The sequence below is a fragment of the Globicephala melas genome, chromosome 19 (genome assembly GCF_963455315.2).
Source record: "Globicephala melas chromosome 19, mGloMel1.2, whole genome shotgun sequence".
NCBI lineage: Eukaryota > Metazoa > Chordata > Mammalia > Artiodactyla > Delphinidae > Globicephala > Globicephala melas.
Genome location: NC_083332.1, coordinates 4,588,121 through 4,611,977, shown reverse-complemented (window position 1 = coordinate 4,611,977; position 23,857 = coordinate 4,588,121). Strand labels below are relative to the sequence as shown.

At 39.2% G+C, this 23,857-nt stretch overlaps 1 pseudogene; it reads left to right on the top strand.

Annotated features, from left to right (window-relative positions):
* Positions 1–20,427, top strand: part of LOC115847759 (zinc finger protein 665-like) — a 73,524-nt pseudogene extending 53,097 nt beyond the window's left edge.
* Positions 20,428–23,857: the final 3,430 nt, after the last annotated feature.

Below are 23,857 nucleotides of genomic sequence, written 5' to 3'. Positions count from 1 at the left end.
GTTGGAAAAGATGCTTGATATGATTGTAGTCTTAAATTTACCAAGACTTGATTTGTGGCCTGGCATGTGATCTATCCATGGTGAATGTCCATGTGCACTTGAAAAGAATGTGTATTCTGCTTTTGGATGGAATGCTTTCTACATACTTATTTATTATTATTATTTTTAAAGTTTATTTTTAATTTTTCTTTATCTTGGTTGCACCGGTCTTAGTTGCAGCATGTGTGCTCCTTAGTTGAGGCATGTATGTGGGATCTAGTTACCTGACCAGGGATCGAACCTGAGTTCCCTGCATTGGAGGGTGGATTCTTAACCACTGCATCACCAGGGAAGTCCCCCTCTCTATATTTATATCATGTCAGTTTAGTCCAATTAAGTCAGTTTAGTCTAATGTGTTATTAAGGCTTGTGTTTCCTTATTGGTGTCTGGATGATCTGTCCATTGAGGTAAGTGGGGTGTTAAAGTTCTCTGCAGTTATTTTGTTACAGCTGAGTCCTACTTTTATGTCTGTTAATATTTGCCTTATATATTTAGGTGGTCCTGTGTTGGGTGCACGTATATTTACAATTGTTATATCTTCTAGAATGATCCCTTGATCAATATGTAGTGTCCTTTATCTCTTATAACAGTCTTAATCTTTTTAAAAAATTATTTTTGGCTGTGTTGGGTCTTCACTGCTGCACGTGGGCTTTCTCCAGCTGCAGTGAGCAGGGGCTACCCCTTGCTGCAGTGTGCGGGCTTCTCATGGGGGGCCTCCCCTGTCGTGGAGCACGGGCTCCAGGCATGTGCGCTTCAGTGGTCGTGGTATGTGGGTTCAGTAGCAGTGGCTTATGGGCTCTAGAGTGCAGGCTCGGCAGCTGCAGCACATGGGCCTAGTTGCTCTGCAGCATGTGGGACCCTCGAAGACCAGGGCTTGAACCCATGTCCGCTGCATTGACAGGCGGATTCCGAACTACTGCGCCACCAGGGACGTCCCAGCAGTCTTAATTTTAAAGTATATTTTGTTTGATACAAGTATTGCTGCTGTGGCTTTCTTTTGATTTCCATTTGTATGGAATACCTTTTTCCATCCCCTCATTTTCAGTCTCTGTGTTTTTAGTTCTAAATTGAGTTGCTTGTAGGTAGCATATATACACGTCTTGGTTTTTTTTTTTTTTTTTTTTTTTTGCGGTATGCGGGCCTCTCACTGTTGTGGCCTCTCCAGCTGCAGAGCACAGGCTCCGGACGCACAGGCTCAGTGGCCATGGCTCACGGGCCCAGCCGCTCCGCAGCATGTGGGATCCTCCCAGGCCAGGGCACGAACCCGTGTCCCCTGCATTGGCAGGCAGACTCTCAACCACTGCGCCACCAGGGAAGCCCACACGTCTTGTTTTTATATCCATTCAGCCAGTTTATGTGTTTCAGTTGGAGTATTTAGTACTTTTATGTTTGAGGTAATTATTGATATGAATGTTCTGCCATTTTGTTAATTGTTTTGGATTTGTTTTTGTAGGTCTTTTTTTCCCTTTTGTGATTTGCTAACTATCTTTAGTGTTGTGTTTGGACTCCTTTTTCTTGTGTATATATCTATTATAGCATTTTGGTTTGCAATTGCCATGAGGTTTTTATATAGCAGTCTATATATACATGATTAAGTTGCTGATCTCTTAATTTCAAATACATTTTATAAACCCTGCATTTGTACTCTCCTCCTCTCATTACTGTTTCTGATATCATATTTTACATCTAATTGTTTTGTGTATCCCTTAATTACTGTGGATATAGATGATTTTACTACTTTTGTCTTGTTACCTCCCTGCCCTGTTAGCTTTGTGTGTGCATGATTTCCTGCCTTTATTGTACGTTTGCCTTTATTGGTATACAAACTATTTTGTAGTATTTTTAGTTTCTAGTTGGGGTAGATGCTGACATTTAAACTCTACTGTTACTTGTTTTGCTTTTAGACCACTGATAACTTTCATCTTACAAATTTCATTGTTATAACTGGCCTTCATTTTTCTTTATTCAATCATCAGTTCTGTATTTTTGTTTTGTTTTTTTTTGCGGTACGTGGGCCTCTCACTGCTGTGGCCTCTCCTGTTGCGGAGCACAGGCTCTGGACATGCAGGCTCAGCAGCCATGGCTCACGGGCCCAGCCGCTCCGCGGCATGTGGGATCCTCCCAGACCAGGGCATGAACCAGTGTCCCCTGCATTGGCAGGCGGACTCCCAACCACTGCGCCACCAGGGAAGCCCAGTTCTGTATTTTTGATGATATTCTTAGTGTTCTTTGTTTTATATCTACAATTTGGGGTTCGGAATGAATATTTCTTTAATATTTTATAGGATTTGTTTTTTGAGTGTTTGCCTTAACTTTATTTTTTTTGATGTGGACCATTTTTGAAGTCTTTTATTGAATTTGTTACAGTATTGCTTCTGTTTCATGTTTTGGTTTTTTGGCCACGAGGCATGTGGGATCTTAGCTCCCCATCCAGGGATTGAACCCACACCGCCTGCACTGGAAGGCGAAGTCTTAGCCACTGGACTGCCAGGGAAGTCCCCGACTTAACGCTTGTTTCCCCGAAAGCCGTATAACCTCTAGAAATTTTTGAAAAGGTAGTCTATTCCTTTTACTGTTTCACATTAGTTAGTACCTATTATGAACCCATACACCTTTGTTTTAATGGGCTATCTTTTTTAAAGGAGTTTTAGGTTCATGGAAGAATTAGGTGGACGTTATAGAGATTTCCCATGTATTTTCCACCCCAGATATGCAGACCCTCCCTCATAATCAACACCCGACAGAAGAGTATGTTTGTTATCACTGAGGAACCTACATTGACATGAATTACCCCCTCAAAGTCCACATTTATGTTAGAGTTCACTCTAGGTGTTATATATTTTGTAGGTTTGGGCAAATGTATACTGACATGTGTGTACCATAATAGTACCATAAAAAGTAATTTCATTATTTAAAAATCCTCTGTGCTCTACCTATTCATCTCTCCCTCCCTCCTAACTGCTGCAATGACAGATCTTGTTACTGGCTTCATACATCTGCCTTCAGCAGCATGTCATCTAGTTGGAATCAAACAATTTATATAGCGTTTTCAGATTGTCTTCTTTGACTTAGTTATATCCATTTAATTTTCTCCATGACTTTTCATAGTTTGATAGCTCATTTCTTTTTAGTGGTGAATAATATTTCCCTTGCCTGGATGTACCACAGTTTATTACTCCATTCACCAACCGAAGGACATTTTGGTTCCTTCCAAGTTTAGATGATATGGATAATGCTGCTATAAATACTTATATGCAGGGAATTTATTTCTGCATGTTTGTTTTTTGTTTTTGTGGCATGTAATAGTTCCTCATTCCTTTTTGTTGCCTTGTAATAGTCCATGAACGAATACAACATTTTGTTTATCCATTTGTGAGTTGTTGGACATTTGGGTTGTTTCCACCTTTTGGCTACTGTGAACAATACTGCTAGAAACATTTTTGAACATTTTTTGTGGACGTATATTTACATTTCCTTTTGCATAAAGCTAAAAGTGCAGTTGTTTGGTTGTGTGGTAATTTTCTGTTTAATCTTTTGAGGAACTGCCAGTGTCTTCCAGAAGTGCTGCTGCACTTTGACATTTCCACCAGGAGTGAGTGTATGAGGGTTCCAGTTTCTCTATATCCTCACCAACACTTGTTATGTCTCTTTGACTACAGCCATTGTAAGGGGTGTGGAGTTGTACCTCATCCTGGGTTTGACTTGCATTTTTCTATTGAAAAATTATGTTAAACATCTTCTCTGTGTGTGCATATTGGCTATTTTTCTTTGTTCTTTGGAGAAATGTCTGTTCAGGTCCTTTGCCCATCCTAAAATTGGGTTGTCTTTTTTTGTTGAGTATAAATAAGTTCTTTATATCTTCTAAATGCAAGTACCTTGTCAGATATTTATGATTGGTGAGTATTTTCTATTGTTTTGTAGGTTTCCTTTTCACTTTTAGAGGGTAGAAGCTAAAGGGTGCAGGAGATAATTGAGATTTTGTTTTTAAACTAGGTTCTTATAGCATCCACAGTAACAGTTCCAAAATGGATTTTCGTGACTGGGAGGCCTTTAGGTTAATTATAAGTATTCCTCAGTCTTAACTTTCTGGGATTAAAGGTACTTAGGCCCACTTGGGGGTGCTTTTGTTTCTACCTGCAGCCTCTGAGAACTGTGTTTGCACAAATAATCATGTGGATCACAACACACATGCTGCTGTCCTTAGACCACGCCCCCTCCACCCATGGCTACTGTTTTCTGACTACATTCATCTTGTTTTTACATTACCTGTTTTTACAGAATTGTCAATGCATAAGACATGTTTTGAGCAGATAAAGTTTCACTCCCAAAAACCTTGGTCTAGAAGACAGTGTTACCTCATTTGACAGGAAAACCGCCTTCCATTAACTTAATCCTTTGGGAAGATGGTAAGTGTATTGTTGATCCTTTTCCTAATAATATCTGACTAATAAAGTGGAGCTAAGTCTACTTGTTATTTTTTTGTCCATCCTGGCTTGTTACCAGGATTCATTTAGTAGGAAGAAGTCATGATGTGGATAATGACAAAAACTGAAAATTCAAAAATTAGATGTAGTTTACTTTAAATACAGCATGGCTTACTGATATGTCTAATTAGCTTTTCTGTAAAAAAAAAAAAGAACCCCCCCCCCCCCAAAAAAAACTCCCCCATTCATCATTCAGTCATAAGGTATTTGTCTTTCTGTGTGTCACTCACTTCAGGTAGCATAATGCCCTTCATGTTGTCACACATGGCAAGTTTTTTACACTATATATATTTAGACATGTCACAGTTTCTTTATTCATTCATATTCATTGATGGACACTTAGGTTGTTTACTATTGTAAATACTGCAGTGAACAGGGGGATACATATATCTTTTTGAGATAGTGTTTTCATTTTCATCATATAAATACCCAGAAATGGAATTGCTGGATATTATGTTCTATTTATTTGCAGAACATCTGTACTGTTTTTCGTAGTGTTGGCACTAAGAGAACACAAGGATTCCCTTTTCTCCACATCCTTGCCAACACTTGCTTGTCGTATATTTATGTCTATGTTAAAGCCATTCTAAGAATTGTGAGGTGAGATCTCATTGTGGTGTTCATTTTCCTGATGATGATGTTGAACATCTTTTCATGTATCTGTTGACCACCTGTATGATTTCTTTGGAAGAAAATCTATTCGGATCTTCTGCCCATTTTTTTTTTTTTAATCAGAATTTTTGTTGTTTTTGCTGTTGAGCTGTGAGCTCTTTATGTAATTTAGATTTTAAGCCCCTTAAATATGATTTGTAAATATTTTCTCCCAACCCATACGTTGCCCTTGCATTTTGTTGATAGATTCCATTCTTGTGCACAAACTTTTTAGATTGATGTAGACCTACTTGTTTATTTTTGTTTCTTTTGCTTTTACTTTTCATTTCAGATTCAAAAAATCACTGACACGATATCAAGGAGCTTACTATGCTTTCTTCTAGGAGTTTTTTTTTTCAGGTATTACATTCAAGTCTTTACTCTGTTTTGAGTTAATTTATGCATATGGTATAAGATAGTGGTCCAGTTTCATTCTTCTGTATGTGCCTTTCAGTCTTCTCGATACTAATTATTGATGACACTGTCCTTTCCCCCTTGTATATTTTTGGCTCCTTTGTTGTGAATTTATCGATTGCATATGTGTGGGTTTACTTCTGGGCTTTCTAGTCTCTTCCATTGACTTACATCTGCTTTAAAGCCAGTAGCATTTTAGTTTCCATTCTTTGTAACATTGCTTGAGATTAGGGAATGTGATGCCTTCACCTTTTTTATTCTTTCTGAAGATTGCTTTGGCTATTTGGTGTCTTTCTGGTTCCACACAAATTTTAGGATTATTTGTTCTATTTCATGTGCATGTTTTTGCATGCAGAGAAGTTTGTGGCTCATTTGTGTAACTTCCAGGTAGTGCGATTGCTAGATCATATTTAAGACTGTAAGAAACCGCAAACTCTTCCAAACTAGCTGTACCATTTAGCATTCCCATCAGCAATGAATGAAAGTTTCTGCTGCTCTGCATCATTTCTAATTTTTAATATTTTCAGTGTTCTGTATTTTGGCCACTATCATAGGTGTTTAGTGGTATCACATTTGTTTTAACACACATTTTCCTCAATTAAATTTTTCTTATTAAGTTTTAGTCACAGGTTACCATTCAGTTGATTTGCTGTAGTTTTCTATAAGGAAGTTTTGATTTCTATTTTAATTTCAATTTTTTTTTGCTGCAAATAATTGTTTTGCTGGAAGTTTTACTTTCATTTTAGGTTCGTAGGATTTGCTGGCAAAATAACCACTCTTACACTCAGTTAAACAAGAATTCAGAGAGTTCATTGAATTAAAAGATTACAGTATACTAATTAAGAATAATATAACTAAGAAAGTATAGGAAAGACAGGTTTATTACCTCATGGAATTGGGGAAACACCTACATCCAGATCCAAGCAGCACTGGGAAGTCCCTTCAGCAGCAATCTGGAATCCCAGCTGGGAAGGCCCGGACGACAGTCAGCCTGCGTGCAAATTTGCAGCTCTGGTTATTGTCATAAATGCCTTGGTTTTAAGTCATAAGTGCCTTGGTTTTAAGTCATAAGTCTTGGAGTGTTCTCTGATCCCTGGGGGCTGGCCAGGCCCTCAGGGTGCAAGAAGGCCCCAGACTTACGCCCCGTCTTATCTAATGATTTACAAGGTGTGCTGCCTGCAGGGAGCTCAGCAGTTGGGCATGTAGCCAGCTTTTAGGGTCACTGCCCGGTCAGAGAGGCCTAGTGCTGCCTCTGAAACCTGAACAAGACTACTTTACTAGCTTCCCCAACATTAATCTATTCTAATAATTATTCTCCCTGTGTAGATTCTTCATGCACATCTTGGTATGCTGATATTTAAATAGCTCATTTTATTTAAGGAAATGTAGGTAATTTTTTTATACTACATGGTTTCCTCATTATTACTGCTTCTAACGATGTTTCTCAGAAATTTTCTTACATTCCTTGAATTACATATCTCAATGAGGCCTCTTTTGTTCCCTGTCCTCTCTTTCAACTAAATTTCACCAAAAGTCACCTGGTCCTTGTTGATATACATCCTATTATCGTCCTGTTCTTCAGGCTGTTAATTGGCTACTTATGTTGTTGACCACATCTCTGCACATAGAACTCTGCCATGGATCAGCTGGGCACTGCCAGAACTGTTTCTATGCTTAAACCCTGCTGTGAACAACACTTGTCCATACAAGTCATTCTTTCCCCTCTAGGTTGTTTAGTAATGCCCCTTAAGGTTACTATTTTCTGTTGCTGTTCCAGAAGTCAAAATTCATCACTTTTTGTTAAGTGCATATTAATTTCTATTGATAACAGTAAGTATATCTTTAGTGATATATCTTTAGTGATACACATACAGTAAGAGCACTTCTCATCTGATGTCTGTTTTATGTTTGGGATTGGAATGTTAAAAGATCCAAAGATATGATTTCAAATACTTTAAAAAATTCCTGCAAAAGAGATCTGTTACTTTTATATGACAAAGCTGTTTGCACTAAAAAACTTCATGCTAAAATTGATATTCTGACTTAAAAATGTATAAGTAGTTTAAAAGTTCTTACCAAATATAATCACATCCACAGAGGTTAAACCTTGGCAAAAGCCTCCTGCTAGCTTTGTTTCCACCAGTCAGCCTGTCACCCCTGCCAAGAGATCATCATCCAGCAACCATGATCATCCTCCATTGCTGTACCCTTGAGAGGGTTTTATTGCATCCACATGTGTTCACACAGAGTGAATTCATTCATTCTCCAGCGTTTGCTTTTAGGTCCCGCAAAGAACATTCTTGTACATATCTTCCGGAACAAATAATACATGCCCAGGAATGGAATTTGTGGGATACTCAGCTTGATCATGTTTAGAGCAAATATTGGAATAGATGTAAACCTACAGTCTTCCCATAACAGCACTCTCTGTCTTCCTAATATCTTCCACATTTCCTTCATACCAACAATAGAGTTTCCATAGAATGAGTCATGTTTATGCTTCTTGCTACAGCGGTTCTTCTTTTCCCAAGGTTAGGCTTTCATCTGCTGCAGTACAGTCCTCTTCCCATAGATTTGCAAGCACAAGCAGTGCTCCCACATTGCCCACTACTTCACTCTTGCTTTGTTAAATCCCAGTCCTGGCCTTCCCTCGGATTTTTGTGGATCTAAGTGAACTCTATTGGTACTTCTTAGTACTGTGTCAATATTTAGCACTTGGGCTCCCCAGTTCCCATAAGACCCCACCCCTCCCCATACCCCACTGCATAAGGAAGGACCCCTACTGGCACACAGTACAGTTTGCTCAGATCAGCGACTCGGTCTGGTCACTGTGTACATCAACACGTGCTGGACGTGACTCCTATCATTATCTGGGAATGGTAGGACAGTGACGTGACAGTGTAAGTGACACAACTCACTGCCCATATCTTCCTTGAAACATTTCTAAGATACATTTCCTTTAAATTTTCTTGAAATCTGTACTGCCTGAATGGACGATGCTGCTTAAATACATATGAACATGTCATGTTACTCTGCACACCCAGGTTCAAACTGTCTCTTAAATTTGCTTTCTGTGTGAGTTAGAGATAGATGTGTGTTTTTATATGAAATACTGTGATAATTTACCTCAAGAATAATTAAATAATTAATGCTGTTATAGGGGCTTGAAACATTGCATGGCAGATAGTAAGTACTGTAAAGTTACCTTTAGTTAACTAGATGTGTCATTTTTTGGTCATGGTTATTATGAAATTGACCTTGGCCTACACTATATTTTGGCTGTTGTCTTTTTCTAATTATTTTCCATACAGATGTTCTCTCTGACCTTAAGATAACAATTTTAAAGCATACATTATATACCATATATATATATATATTTTTTGCCATACAAGTGTACAATTAAATGACACTCCAGTTAGGTAGTTGAACTATGTAGAACCACAGGCATGACAATGATTGAAAATTTCAGACCGTTTTCCCTAATTCTTAAACTTTATACATACATTTACCTGAATCTGATATTTCAAAATTCAGTGCTTATCAAGATATTTTTCCTATTGTGTGTTCCTTCTGAAATGAAAAATTTTTGTTGTTGTTGGTACCTACCGGAGAATCTTTTAGAATTCCAGAGACTTATTATTTCGTGTAAATGTGGTTATTTATTACCTTACCTGCTTGATTTATCATGGGTTATGTAAATGCTTTATCACTTATTATTGTGATATACAGATTAAAAAATTTTTTTTCTTACATCATACATGTGATTAACATTATTATAAAGGTTAAGGATTAGGGAAGACAGTCTCAAATCTCAATGATGATTTCATGCCTGGATTTTTATAAGCCAGTACATAGGTAGACATTCTAACTATAACTATGGACTATCATTTAATTATCCAGATACATTGCAAAATATATATGTAGTATGTAGTGTATGGTTGAAACTTATCTAAGATCAGATAAAACAGTAATATGGGAAAATATAGAAAAAGAAAATTAAACTGTATATAACAATAATGTCTGAATACCATGTTTGAGAAAACTGTTCATTGTATATGATTTTTTATGTAATTATCTAAGTCAGTATAAAATATTTATTTTCCAACTCCATTTAATAGGAAGCCATTCTGCTAGACCTGCAATCAAGGAATTATCACCAAGAGAAAGACACTGACAAAGGAGAATTATGCCACATAGTGGTACTGGAAAGAAATCAGAACCACGGCATCAAGGATTCTGACCTCAAGGAAGTCTGTGCAGATGTGCAGGAGTGTGAGTGAGTGGGGCTACGATGCAAGAGATTATGAAGAAGTGCTTTTTGCCCATAACAAAAATCTCAGAGAGAAGATCAAGATAATAAATCCTTAATTAATTTTCCTCAGAGTGTTTCTGTAAGAAGTAATGCACGTGAATATTTCACCACGGCAGGCCATCCATAAGAAGTTCGTTAACAACGAAAAATAACATCAGCCTTGCTAGAAACAGAGATCTCAAGTGTTTGGAAAGTAGACCTGGAGTGAGGCTGCAGGCCCAGGCGGCTCAGCCGCAGAGATGTGCAGCTGAGGAGAAAGTGTATGCGTGCGGTCAAGGTGAGAAGCCAGTCAGCAGTGGTTCCTCAGTTTCACCACTTCACAGAGTTCCTCCTAGTGTGGAAAACACTTTGTCACCTGCGCAGCACAGGAGAACACACACTCGAGAAAAATCTTACAGCTGTAATGACTGTGGGAAGGCTTTTAGCAAAAGCTCAAACCTCAGGAATCACAGGAGAATTCATTCCGGACAGAAACCTTACAGATGTAGTGAGTGTGGCGAAGCCTTTAACCACCAGTCACACCTCACAACACATCAGAGAGTGCATACAGGAGAGAAACCTTACAAATGTCATGATTGTGGCAAGGTCTTTAGTCGAAATTCACACCTTGCAAATCATCAGAGAATGCACACTGGGGAGAAACCATATAAATGTCGTGAGTGTGGCAAAGCCTTTACCCAGTTTTCACACCTTAGTAGACATCAGAAAATGCATGCTGGGGAGAAACCACACAGATGTTATGAGTGTGGCAAGCATTTTACGCAGCGTTCAAACCTTCTGGCACCCCAGAGAATTCATACAGGAGCAAAACCTTCTAAATGTAATAAATGTGATAAGGCTTCTATTGAACGGTCACAACTTTGGGGTCACGAGAGAACTCACACTGGAGAGAAACCTTACAAATGCGATGAGTGTGGCAAAGCCCTCACAAGACATTCACATCTTACTAACATAAAACAATCCACACTGGAGAGAAACCTCACAAATGTAACGAGTGCGGCAAAGCTCATACTCAATTTGCAAGCCTCACCAGGCATCTGAACATACATACTGGAAACAACATAAGCCTCACATAAGTGGCAATGCTTTGGTCCAAAGCTCAAGGTTTAGGGGTCACCAGAGATTTTATAATAAGAAAGAAACTTTAAAGCGATTCAGACAAAATCTGTGCACGTATTCAAGCCTTACTCAACATATGGGAGTCTATACTCAACATATGGGAGTCTATACTCAACATATGGGAGTCTATACTCAACATACGGGAGTCTATACTCAACATATGGGAGTCTATACTCAACATATGGGAGTCTATACTCAACATACGGGAGTCTATACTCAACATATGGGAGTCTATACTCAACATATGGGAGTCTATACTCAACATATGGGAGTCTATACTCAACATACGGGAGTCTATACTCAACATACGGGAGTCTATACTCAACATACGGGAGTCTATACTCAACATACGGGAGTCTATACTCAACATACGGGAGTCTATACTCAACATATGGGAGTCTATACTCAACATATGGGAGTCTATACTCAACATATGGGAGTCTATACTCAACATATGGGAGTCTATACTCAACATACGGGAGTCTATACTCAACATACGGGAGTCTATACTCAACATACGGGAGTCTATACTCAACATACGGGAGTCTATACTCAACATACGGGAGTCTATACTCAACATACGGGAGTCTATACTCAACATACGGGAGTCTATACTCAACATACGGGAGTCTATACTCAACATACGGGAGTCTATACTCAACATACGGGAGTCTATACTCAACATACGGGAGTCTATACTCAACATACGGGAGTCTATACTCAACATACGGGAGTCTATACTCAACATACGGGAGTCTATACTCAACATACGGGAGTCTATACTCAACATACGGGAGTCTATACTCAACATACGGGAGTCTATACTCAACATACGGGAGTCTATACTCAACATACGGGAGTCTATACTCAACATACGGGAGTCTATACTCAACATACGGGAGTCTATACTCAACATACGGGAGTCTATACTCAACATATGGGAGTCTATACTCAACATATGGGAGTCTATACTCAACATATGGGAGTCTATACTCAACATATGGGAGTCTATACTCAACATATGGGAGTCTATACTCAACATATGGGAGTCTATACTCAACATATGGGAGTCTATACTCAACATATGGGAGTCTATACTCAACATATGGGAGTCTATACTCAACATATGGGAGTCTATACTCAACATATGGGAGTCTATCAGGGAGAAAGAACACATACAGATGGCCAGCAGGCGCATGAAAAGATGCTCATCGTCACGGATCATCAGGGAAGGGTAAATCAAACGCTCAATGAGGGGGCTTCCCTGGTGGCGCAGTGGTTAAGAGTCCGCCTGCCAATGCAGGGGACACAGGTTCGAGCCCTGGTCCGGGAAGATCCCACATGCCATGGAGCAGCTAAGCCTGTGTGCCACAACTACTGAGCCTGCACTCTAGAGCTCGCGAACCACAACTACTGAGTCTACGAGCCACAACTACTGAAGTCCGGGCGCCTAGAGCCCATGCTCTGCAACAAGAGAAGCCACTGCAATGAGAAGCCCACGCGCCGCCACAGAGTAGCTCCTGCTCTCAGCAGCTAGAGAAAACCTGTGTGCAGCAGCGAAGACCCAATGCAGCTAAATAAATAAAAATTTAAAAATTATATTAAAAAAAGCTCAATGAGGTACCACCTCACACCTGTTTACAATGGCTGTCATCAGAAAGACAACAAGCATTGGCAATGGTGTGGAGGAAAGGGAACCCTGTCCACTATTGCTGGGATTGTAAGTTGGTGCAACATTTATGGAAAACGTTACTGAAGTTCCTCAAAAATTAAAACCGTCAGGTGAACCAGGTTTTGCACTTTGGAGTATTTACTGGCAGAAAAGAAAAACAGTAATTTGAGAAAATACAGGCACTTGAATATTCATTGTAGCATTATTTCCAGTAGCCAAGATAGAGAAGCAGCCTAAGCGTCCATCAATAGATGAATGCTTAGAGGAGATGCTGTATGTCCATTCCGCACAGTAGAATATAAGTCACCCTTAAGAAAAGGAGTCCAGCCATTTGCAACAACATGGACAGATCTAGAGGATTTTACGCTAAGTGACAGAAGTCAGGCATAGAAAGACAAATACTGCACGATCTTACTTATACGTGGAATCGAAGAAGCAAAAGCACAAGACAAGGAAAACAGATTCACAGATAAAGAACAAATGTGTGGTTGCTGCCAGAAGGAAGGGCAGTGCGGTGGCAGGTAAAGTAGGTGAAGGGGATTAAGAGGCACAAACCTCTATGTAATAGATAAGTCGTGGGGATGTAATGTCCAGCATAAGGAATATGTTCAAAAGGAGCATGGTAGTAGCTGAGGAAAGATGGCTACACATATCATTGTGATGATTTCATAAAGTATGCACGTTACCTCATATAGTACAGCCAATACTAACACTGTTGTATATCAATTATATTTCAATAAAGAGAGACTCCATCGTAGAGAGAAACCATACAAAACTTACGTGGAAAAGCCTATAACTAGGGCTCATGTCTTACCTTATATCAGAGTATACATCTTTGAGAAACCAAGCAAATGTCATGTATAACTGCATAGCAGGGTGATAATTAGTTGGAAATAATATATGTTAGTGCAGCTTCTATCAGAAATAATTTGTCCCTTCTTTGTTCACACAAAATACATCCAACCTTGTATGTTAAGGATAGAAGAAAAGGAAATGAGAAAAAGTTCTACCAAAACATGACTCCAGTCACACATGAGGATTTCATAAGTTTCATGAGATTCCTCTTGAGTCAGAGTCCTATATGGAGTCCTCATCACTCATAACACATTTGGCTGAAACAGAGAAATAAAACTTAAATAAATCCTACCATTTACTGAAGAAAAAGGAGGTACCCAGTGGTCTTTGGTCCACAGCAAATGTGCAGTTTTGCTGAGCAGATGTTCTCAGGTCCCTATTCCATACGGCCAGGAATGGGAAATGATCTTTTCTGGACTCTTGTCTTTTCCCCTAAGAATGGATATCCAATATTTTGTGTTTTGTTGTTCTTCACTTAACCTACTAACATCCAACAGAGTATTACAAACTATGCCTTCCTTGAGCAATAAGAACTTTTCCCCAGTACCTTCCCAGGACCTTTAGCCCATGTGCCACAACTACTGAAGCCCACATGCCTTAGAGCCCGTTCTCTGCAATGGGAGAAGCCACTGCAACGAGAAGCCTGCGCACCACAAAGAGGAGTGGCCCCTGCTCGCCACAACTAGAGAGAGCCTGCATGCAGCAACAAGGACCCAATGCAGCCAAATAAATAAATAAATAAAATTTATTAAAGAAAAAAACTACAATGAGATATCACCTCACCCCCCTTAGAAGGGTTATCATCAAAAAGCCAAGAGATAACAAGTATTGAGCAGAATATGGGAAAGAAAAAGGATCACTAGTGCACTGCTGGGAAGAATGAAAACTGTTGCAGCCACTATGGAAAACAGTATATAATTACCTCAAAATATTAAAGAGAAAAAAACTATCAAATAATGCAGCAGTTCCACTGCTAGGTATATACCGGACAAGATAAAATCACTCTTAAAAAGATACCTGCACTCCCATATTCATTATACCAGTATTCACTATAGCCAACTCATAGAAACAACCTAAAGTGTCCAAGAGATGAATGGATAAAAAAAAATCTAGTAAACATACACAATGCAATATTATTCAGCCATAGAAGAGAAGGAAATTCTGTTATTTGTACCAACAAGTATGGACATTGAGACTATATGCTCAGTAAAATAAGTCAGACATAAAAAGTAATACTGATCTCACTTATATGTGGAATATACATATATAGAAGAAAAAAGACAAAAGCTAACAGAAGTAGAACAAAGTAGATTAGAGATAAATGAAACAGAATAAAAAGTACAGAAAACTACAACCCTACAATATGGTTGTTTGAAAAGGATGAAAACACTGACAAACACCTAGATTTACTCACAAAGAGAACACTCAAACTACTGAAATCAGGAATGAAAGAGGGGACATCATAACTGTTTACAAATGATTCTACAGAAATCAAAAAAATTCTAAGAGAATACTAAGAACTATTCTATATCTAAATGTTGGATAACCCAGAAGAAATGGATACTCTCCTAGAAAATATAACCTCTCAAGACTGACCCATGAATAAATAAAAAAATGTGAACAAACCTATTCCTATTAAGGAGATTGAAATCACTAATAGAAAACCATACAACAAAGAAAAGCCAGATAGCTTCACTGCAGAATTCTTCTCAACATTTAAAAACAATTAAGAGCAATCTTGCTTTCACTCTTCAAAACAACTGAAGGAAAGGGAACAGTTCTAAACTCCCTCTATGAGGCCAGAGTTACGTCAATAACAAAGCCAGACAAAGACACTACAAGAAAACCAGAGGCTACAATCTCTAATGAATAATGATGCAAAAATCATCAATAAAATAATAGTAAACTGAAACCAACAGCACATTAAAAGGATTATATACTGTGACTAATAGGGATATATTTTTGAAATATAAGGATGGTTCAACATATGAAAATCTTTTGATGTAAAACAGCACATTAACAGAATGACGGGAAAAAAACTACATGATCATTTCTACTGAAAAGCATTTGACAGCATTTCATGGTAAAAACACTCGGTAAACTAGAAATAAAAAAAATACTACTTCAGGCTTCCCTGGTGGCACAGTGGTTGAGAGTCCGCCTGCCGATGCAGGGGACACGGGTTTGTGCCCCGGTCCGGGAGGATTCCACATGCCGCGGAGCAGCTGGGCCCGTGAGCCATGGCCGCTGAGCCTGCACATCTGGAGCCTGTGCTCCGCAACGGGAGAGGCCACAACAGTGAGAGGCCCGCGTACCGCAAAAAAAAAAAAAAAAAATATTACCTCAACATAATAAAGGCCATATATTAACAGCCCACAGCTACCATCACACTTGATGGGGAATGACTTAAAGCTTTTCCTCTAAGATCAGGCACAAGAGAAGGATACCTACTTTCACTATTTCTAGAAACATTACTGAAAGTCCTAGCAAGGACACATAGGCAGAAATATAGATAGAAGGTATCCGAATAGAAAAGAGAAGAAGAATTTTTTCTGTTTACAACCTACATGATCTAATGTGTAGAAAAAACTGAAGATTCCACAAAAAAAAAATCCTGCTGGAACTAATGAATAAATTCAGAAAAATTAGAAAAATAAAATATGTAGGTATAACCTTATCCAAGGAGGAAAACATTTTTACACTATAACCTAAAAACACTGCTGAAAAATATTAGAAAAGATACCAGTAACTGCAAATATATCCCGAGTTCATGGGTTGGTAGGCAGTACTGTCAAGATGATCAACAGATTCAACACAATTCTTAGCAAAATCCCAACAGCATTGCTTGAAGAAATACATAAATCCATCCTAAGATTCATATGCAATCTGAAGACCCTCAGAGCAAAAACAAGTTTGAAAATAACAAAGTTGGAGGTCACACAATTATTTCAAAATTATCACAAAGCTAAACTAATCAAAGTAGCACAGTACTGGCATGAAGACAGACCCGTGGAACAGAATAAAGATGTCAGAAATAAACTTGTGTATACGGTCAAATGATGTTCCACAGGGTGTCAGTACCACTCAGTGGGGGAAGGGCAGTCTACTGAACTATGCTGAGAGGAGACCAAGATGGTGGAGTAGAAGGATGTGGAGCTCCTCTTCTCCCACAGATACACCAAAAATACATCTCCACGTGGAACAAGTCTCACAGAACACTTACTGAAAGCTGGCAGAAGATCTCATACAACGAAAACTGCAAGAAAGATCCCCACTTAACCGGTTAGGACAAAAGGGGGAAGAAAGGAGTCGGGATGGGACCTGCACCCCTGGGAGGGAGCTGGGAAGGAAGAAAGGTTCCCACACCCCGGGAAACTCCTCGACTGGCTGAGAGGTCCGCCAGGACAGGGAGGGGAGCTTTTGACGCCAGAGAGGAGAGTGCAGGAGCTGGCTTGTGGCCAGTAGGGTAGGGAGAGAGCAGCACAGCCAGTCCTTGCCATGCTGCTGCACTTCCCAGCCCGAGATGTGTGCCTCCTAGTGTGCACAGCAACTGGGTGCTGAAACTCAGGCCTCGGCGACATACTCGGGGAGAGAATTCGGTTTTGCTGTGCAGAGATGGCCCAAAGGTCCTGGAGCGTGGTCTGGGCCACAGCTGGGGCTGCGTGCAGGACAGAGTGCAGGTCTGCAATAGGAGCCCCCTATCAATGCACAAAGAGAGGGGCGTGGGTCTGCTGTAGCAGCCTCATTGTCAGGGTGCTCAGGGGGGCACAGCTCTGGCTGTCGCAGGCTTTGGGAGTGCACATGGGTAGCAGGTTTGGGGAGCGCACACGTGTCACTGGAGGGGCGTCTGACCTGATTATTGGCACTCTGGCAGCAGGGTTGAGTTGGGGAATGGCACCAGTAGCAGTGGACTTTGTGGGCTCACACACATGGAGTTGGGCTGAATCTGAGCCTATTACCAGTGCTCCTGCAGTGGAGGTGGGTCTGGGGGCAGCACCAGCAACCGTGGACTCTGTTGGCACACACACACCAGGTAGCAGGCGGTGTCACAGTCACACGTCCCAGTGGAGGGCTACTAGGGAGGAACACATCATAGCTCCTTTCCCAGCAGGGTGATCAAATCCTGCCTACCTCATGTCACAGCTTAGAATTGGACCTGGAGGCTTCTACCCCAACCAGTACTTCAACTACAAGGCTGTTACAACCACCGAGCAAAGAAGAGGCCCTGCCAAACATCCACTGCAGGCTTTGGTCACCACCACAACAAACATACCACCTATCAAGAGGACAATGGGGGCTTCCCTCGTGGCGCAGTGGTTGAGAGTCCACCTGCCGACGCAGGGGACACGGGTTTGTGCCCTGGTCCAGAAGGATCCCACATGCCACGGAGCGGCTGGGCCCATGAGCGATGGCCGCTGAGCCTGCGCGTCCAGAGCCTGTGCTCCGCAACGGGAGAGGCCACAGCAGTGAGAGGCCCGCGTACCGCAAAAAAATAAATAAATAAAGAGGACAATAGCCAGCACACCCTGACGAAAGATGTGGCAAGCGTCCATACCAAAAGAGCCCTTGCACCAAAAATTCTGGACTCACACACACAGCCTATTCAGGGATGCTCCCACATAAAAGCAGCCCTTCAACAGTAGATAACTGTTGCTCCTAAATTCACAGAGAAATATAAATAAAATGAAAAAGCAGAGGAATACTTCCAATTAAAAGAAGAAGATAAATCTGAAACAACAAAAAATAAACAGACCTCTTCAGTCTATAAGCCCCAAGTACACAAAGGAGGTAATAAAAATGCTGAAGGTATTAAGAAAGACTATCAAATAGAAATGCAAATCACTGTAGCAAGGAACTAGAAAACATAAAGAGGAGCCAAACAAAACTAGAAAACTCAATCGCCAAGATAAAAACCGAACTAAAGGTAATGAATAAGGAGACTAAATAAGGCAGAAGAACAAATAAGTGATCTGGAAGACAGTGTAACAGAAATCACACAATGATAAGAGCTGAGAGATCTACACCAAGACATACTAAAATGGCAAAAGTTAAAGAGAGGATTCTAAAGGCAGCAAGAGAAAAACAAAGTCAGTTACAAGGGAACCCCCATAAGGCTATCAGCTGACTTCTCTACAGAAACTCTTGCAGACCAGAAGATAGTGGCAAGATATATTCAAAGTCCTGAAAAGGACAAACCTGCAACCTAGAATACTCTACCCAGCAAGATTATCGTTTAGAATAGAAGAGGTAAAGAATTTTTCAAGCAAAAACTAAAAAAATACAGCAATCCTAAACCCACCCTAACAGAAATATTGAAAAGATCTTCTCTAAATAGAAAAGAAGAATCTATAGGAAAGGGAAAAATCACAATACAAAAGGCAAATATACAAAAGGATTGAAAATCACATAAATGAGCCAATTCACAGATTAAAAAACAATCAAAAAAATTTTATGAAAGCAATTATAACTACAACAAACAGCAAAAGGATAAACATGAAGATGTAAAATAGGACATCAAAATCACAAAATGTGAGGGTTAACATCCTTGAAAACCAGGATAACCACAAATCAAAAACATACAAAAGAGTCACAGAAACCAAAAAGAAAGGAACTCAAGCATAATGCAAAAGAAAACTATCAAACCACAAAAGTAAAACCAAAAAGACAAAAGGAACACGGAAGAAATACAATGTCAACTGGAAAACAAGGTTTAAAATGGCAGTAAGTACATACTTATCAAGAATTACTTCAAATGTCAATGGACTAAATTCTCCAGTCAAAAGACACATAGTGGCAGATCACAAAATAAAACAAGAACCTACAATATGCTGCCTATAAGAGACCCACTTTAGGGCAAATAACACATACAGATTGAAAGTGAGGGGATGGAAAAAGATAGTTCACACAAATGGAAATGACAAGAAAGTGGGGGTAGCAATACTCATATCAGACAAAATAAACTTTAAAACAAAGGCCATAAAAAAAGACAAGGACACTATACCATGGTAAAAGGATCACTACAAGAAGAGGACATTACACTTATTAACGTATACGCACCCAATATAGGAGCACCTAAATACATAAAACAAATACAGGTATAAAGGGAGGAATCGAAGGGAATACAATAATAATAAGATGCTTTAATACCCCACTAATATTAATGGACAGATCTTCCAGACAGAAAAACAATAAGGCAACAGAGATCCTAAATGACACAATAGAACAGTTAGGCTTAATTGATATCTACAGGATATTACATCCAAAAAACCCAGAATACACATTCTTTTTCAAGCGCAGATGGAATATTCTCTACAATACAACACATACAAGGACAAAAAATAAATCTCAACAAACTTAAATGGATAGAAATTATTTCAAGCATCTTTTCTGACCACAACAGCATGAAACTAGAAATTAATCACAGAAAGAGAAATAAGAAAACGATTACATGCAGACTAAACAACATGCTACTAAAAAACCAATGCATCAACGATTAAAGCAAAGAGGAAATCAGAAAATATGTTGAGACAAATGACAATGAAAACACAACCATAAAAAAAGAAATCTATGGAATGCAGCAAAAACAATCCTAAGAGGGAATTTCAGTGATAGAGGCCTAATTCAAAAAAGAAGAAAAATCTCAAACAACCTAAACTATCACCTAGAAGAATTAGAAAAAGAAGAACAAAACCTAGTCAGCAGAAGGAAGAAAATAATAAAGATCAGAAAGGAAATAAAACACAGTGATAACAAAATAGAGAAAAATTAATAAAAACAATTGCTGTTTTTTTGAATAGATAAAAATTGACAAACTTCTGACCAGCCTCATCAATAACAAGAGAGGACCCAAACAAACAAAAGAAGAAATGAAAGAGAAATAACACCTGATTCCACAGAAATACAAAAATTCATAAGACAATTCTATGAAGTTATATGCCAACAAAATCAACAACCTAGGAAAAACATACAAATTTCTAGAAACATACAGCCTCCCAAAATTGAATAAAGAAGAAACATAATTTGAACAGACTGATCACTAGAAATGAAATAGAATCTGTAATTAAAAAAAAACAAAACAAGAGGGGCTTCCCTGGTGGCACAGTGGTTGAGAGTCCGCCTGCCGATGCAGGGGACGCGGGTTCGTGCCCCGGTCCGGGAAGATCCCACATGCCGCGGAGCGGCTGGGCCCGTGAGCCATGGCCGCTGAGCCTGCGCATCCGGAGCCTGTGCTCCGCAACAGGAGAGGCCACAACAGTGAGAGGCCCGCATACCACAGAAAAAAAAAATAAAAAATAAAGTTGGGTAGAAGACCTAAATAGACATTTCTCTGAAGACATACAAATGGCCAATACGCACATGAAAAGATGCTCAGAATCACTAATTACTAGAGAAATGCAAATCAAACCTACAATGAGGTACTACCTCACACTGGTCATAATGACCATCATTAAAAAGTCTACAAGTAACAAATGCTGGAGAGGGTGTGGAGAAAAGGGAATGCTCCTACACTGTTGATGGGAATGTAAGTTAATGCAGCTACTATGGAAAACAGTATGGAGGTTCCTTAAAAAACTAAAAATAGAGTTACCACATGATCCTGAAATCCCACCCCTGGGAATATATCTGGAAAAGATGAAAACTCTAATTCAAAAAGGATACATGCATGCCAATGTTCATAGCAGCGATATTTACAACAGCCAAGACATGGAAGCAATGTACATGTCCGCTGACAGATGAATGGATATGGTGGAATATTACTCAGCCATAAAAAAGAATGAAATATTGCCATTTGCAGAAACATGGATGGACCTAGGGATTATCATACTAAATGAAGTCAGACAAAGAAAGACAAACATTATATTACTTATATGTGAATCTAAAAAATGATACAAATGAACTTATTTACAAAACAAACAGACTCACAGATATAGAAAACAAACTTACGGATACCAAACAGGAAAGAGGGGGAAGGATAAATTAGGAGTATGAGATTAACAGATACACAAGGATAGTTCAACATATATATACTACTATATATAAAATAGATAAAAAACAAAGATTTACCATATAGCACAGGGAAGTATATTCAGTATCTCATAAAAACCTATAATGGAAAATAACCTGAAAAAGTGTGTGTGTATATGTATGTATCTGTATATATATAAATATAAAACTGAGTCACTCTGCTGTATGCCTGAAACTAACACTATTGTAAATTAAGTATAATTCAATAAAATAAACAAGCAAATGAACAAATAAATAATTTGTAGAGTGAATTAAAAAAAAAAGATGTTGAGGAAACTAAATATCCATATGCAAAGAATGCAGTAGGACCATTATCTTACACAATATACAAAAATTAATGGATCAAAGACCTAACATAAGACCCGAACGTGTAAAAGTCCTATAAGTAAATACAGGGAAAAACTTGTTGACACTGGATTCAGCAATGATTAATTGGACATAACACCAAGAGCACAGGCCACAAAGTAAAAACAGATAAACTGGACTACATCAAAATCCTAAACTTGTTCATCAAAGCACACTCAATCAAGTGAAAAGACACTATGAAATGGGAGAAAATATTTGCAAATGATATAACTGAGTATAGGTAAAAATTGAGAATACATAAAGACCTCTAAAAGGGTCTGATCACCAGTTCCACCACGGCAGGGGGCCTTTCCCCAATTCAATCTTCAACACTAATATCATAAAAAATACAGAGCTGATGACTAAATAAACAAAAATCAAGACCATACATAATGCACAGAAATGTACAAAATGAAAGTAGCAGTGCCTTAAACAAAACAAACTATAGCTTATCATTGAAGGTATCACACCAGTTCATAAGCTTTTATTAACATGCTTCAAAATTAGGTGTTGAGGTAGAATGAATAAAGGCACACACAGGTGACAAAATATGTAGCGTGAACAACAGTTTAGTCAACAGCCTCACAGATATGAGGACGAGAACCTGGGCAATGTTATTCGTAGGAGAAATTCCTATACCATTTACTGAAGTTCATAAAGGATGGTCATTAGTATGTGCAAGCAACATTGTCACAGTGCCCTTGAGACATGCTTCTGTGACACTCCTTAACCAGAATAAAAACCTGGAAAGACTTATCAGTTAGGCTCTCATGATACTTTCCATCTCACATTGTAGAACATGCTGTCCACTCCAGTAAGCAGCTTCAAGTGGTGGTTTTGTATGCAGCTAGAGAATACTGCAACATATGAGGGAAAGTACTCTCCATAAAAACTTTCTGTTGCCAATAAACCCACTCCACAGAGTCCACCAGAAGTTGTCCACGAACTAAAAGTGGATTATCACAGTAAAAAGCTGGACAAAATTTCAGACCCTAGGAATATCTATTTCAGAAGCAAGTTTTAGAGTCAAATCAAGCAAACTTAAAGAACATATGAAATCAGGAAGTGTCTACATTACCCAACTAGGAAGAGCACTCCAAGAGAGAAAAAACTATAAGATACGGGGGTCAGATATGATAGGATCTTGAGATGGGACCATGTTCTCTACCCACAGACGCCAAGCTAAGAGCCTGAAAAGGTTCACATATGCTCCTCTTGTAGGACTGGGGATCAAAGAGAGGACGTCTGTCCATGGTCCTTACAGTTTTCCTAAGTAACAATTACGTAAGGTTCAGTCAACCTGGCCGCCACTCGCATCACTGAAGTATGCGGCAAAAGCAGGATGGAAGAAATGGATGGGAAATCTAACTAAGCAGACAGGGCTTCAGACAGCTCCATGTAGGTTATGAGGTCCAGATGGAATTAAAGAACAGCCAGTGTTTACTATCTGTTACTATCTGTTGATTACATCTTCTCAGAACATCAAATTGGGATTAAACTGACATAGGTTCAAGGCTTGGACTCCGGAGGCATCAACTCTTATCTCTACAGACTAAGAACTGAGCATCCAGTGGAATCAAGACCCGAAGGAGAGATGAAGGGGCAAGAGACCCCTTTAAAACAGCCCGCCTCATGCCTCTTAAAGTCAAGAAAGACCGAGTTCACAGAAGGCATATAACAAAGTGCTGTGGATCAAGATATAAAGACTGACTTTATCTTCGTTGCAGCTGCAGCACCACTGGAAGGTGAGGGGGTAAATTTCACACGTTGAAGCACAGAGTGATAAGTTGCAGAGAAAAATTTCCTCTGAGAGTTCACAAGAAATAAACTTTTGTTTTCCCAGAGAACTCTCCCAACAATGGGAGAGTTTCCCAATGCCCTTCTGACATCTGACCTGTGTTCACACTTCTGCTACTTTCCCACTCTAGGTTTTCTGATACT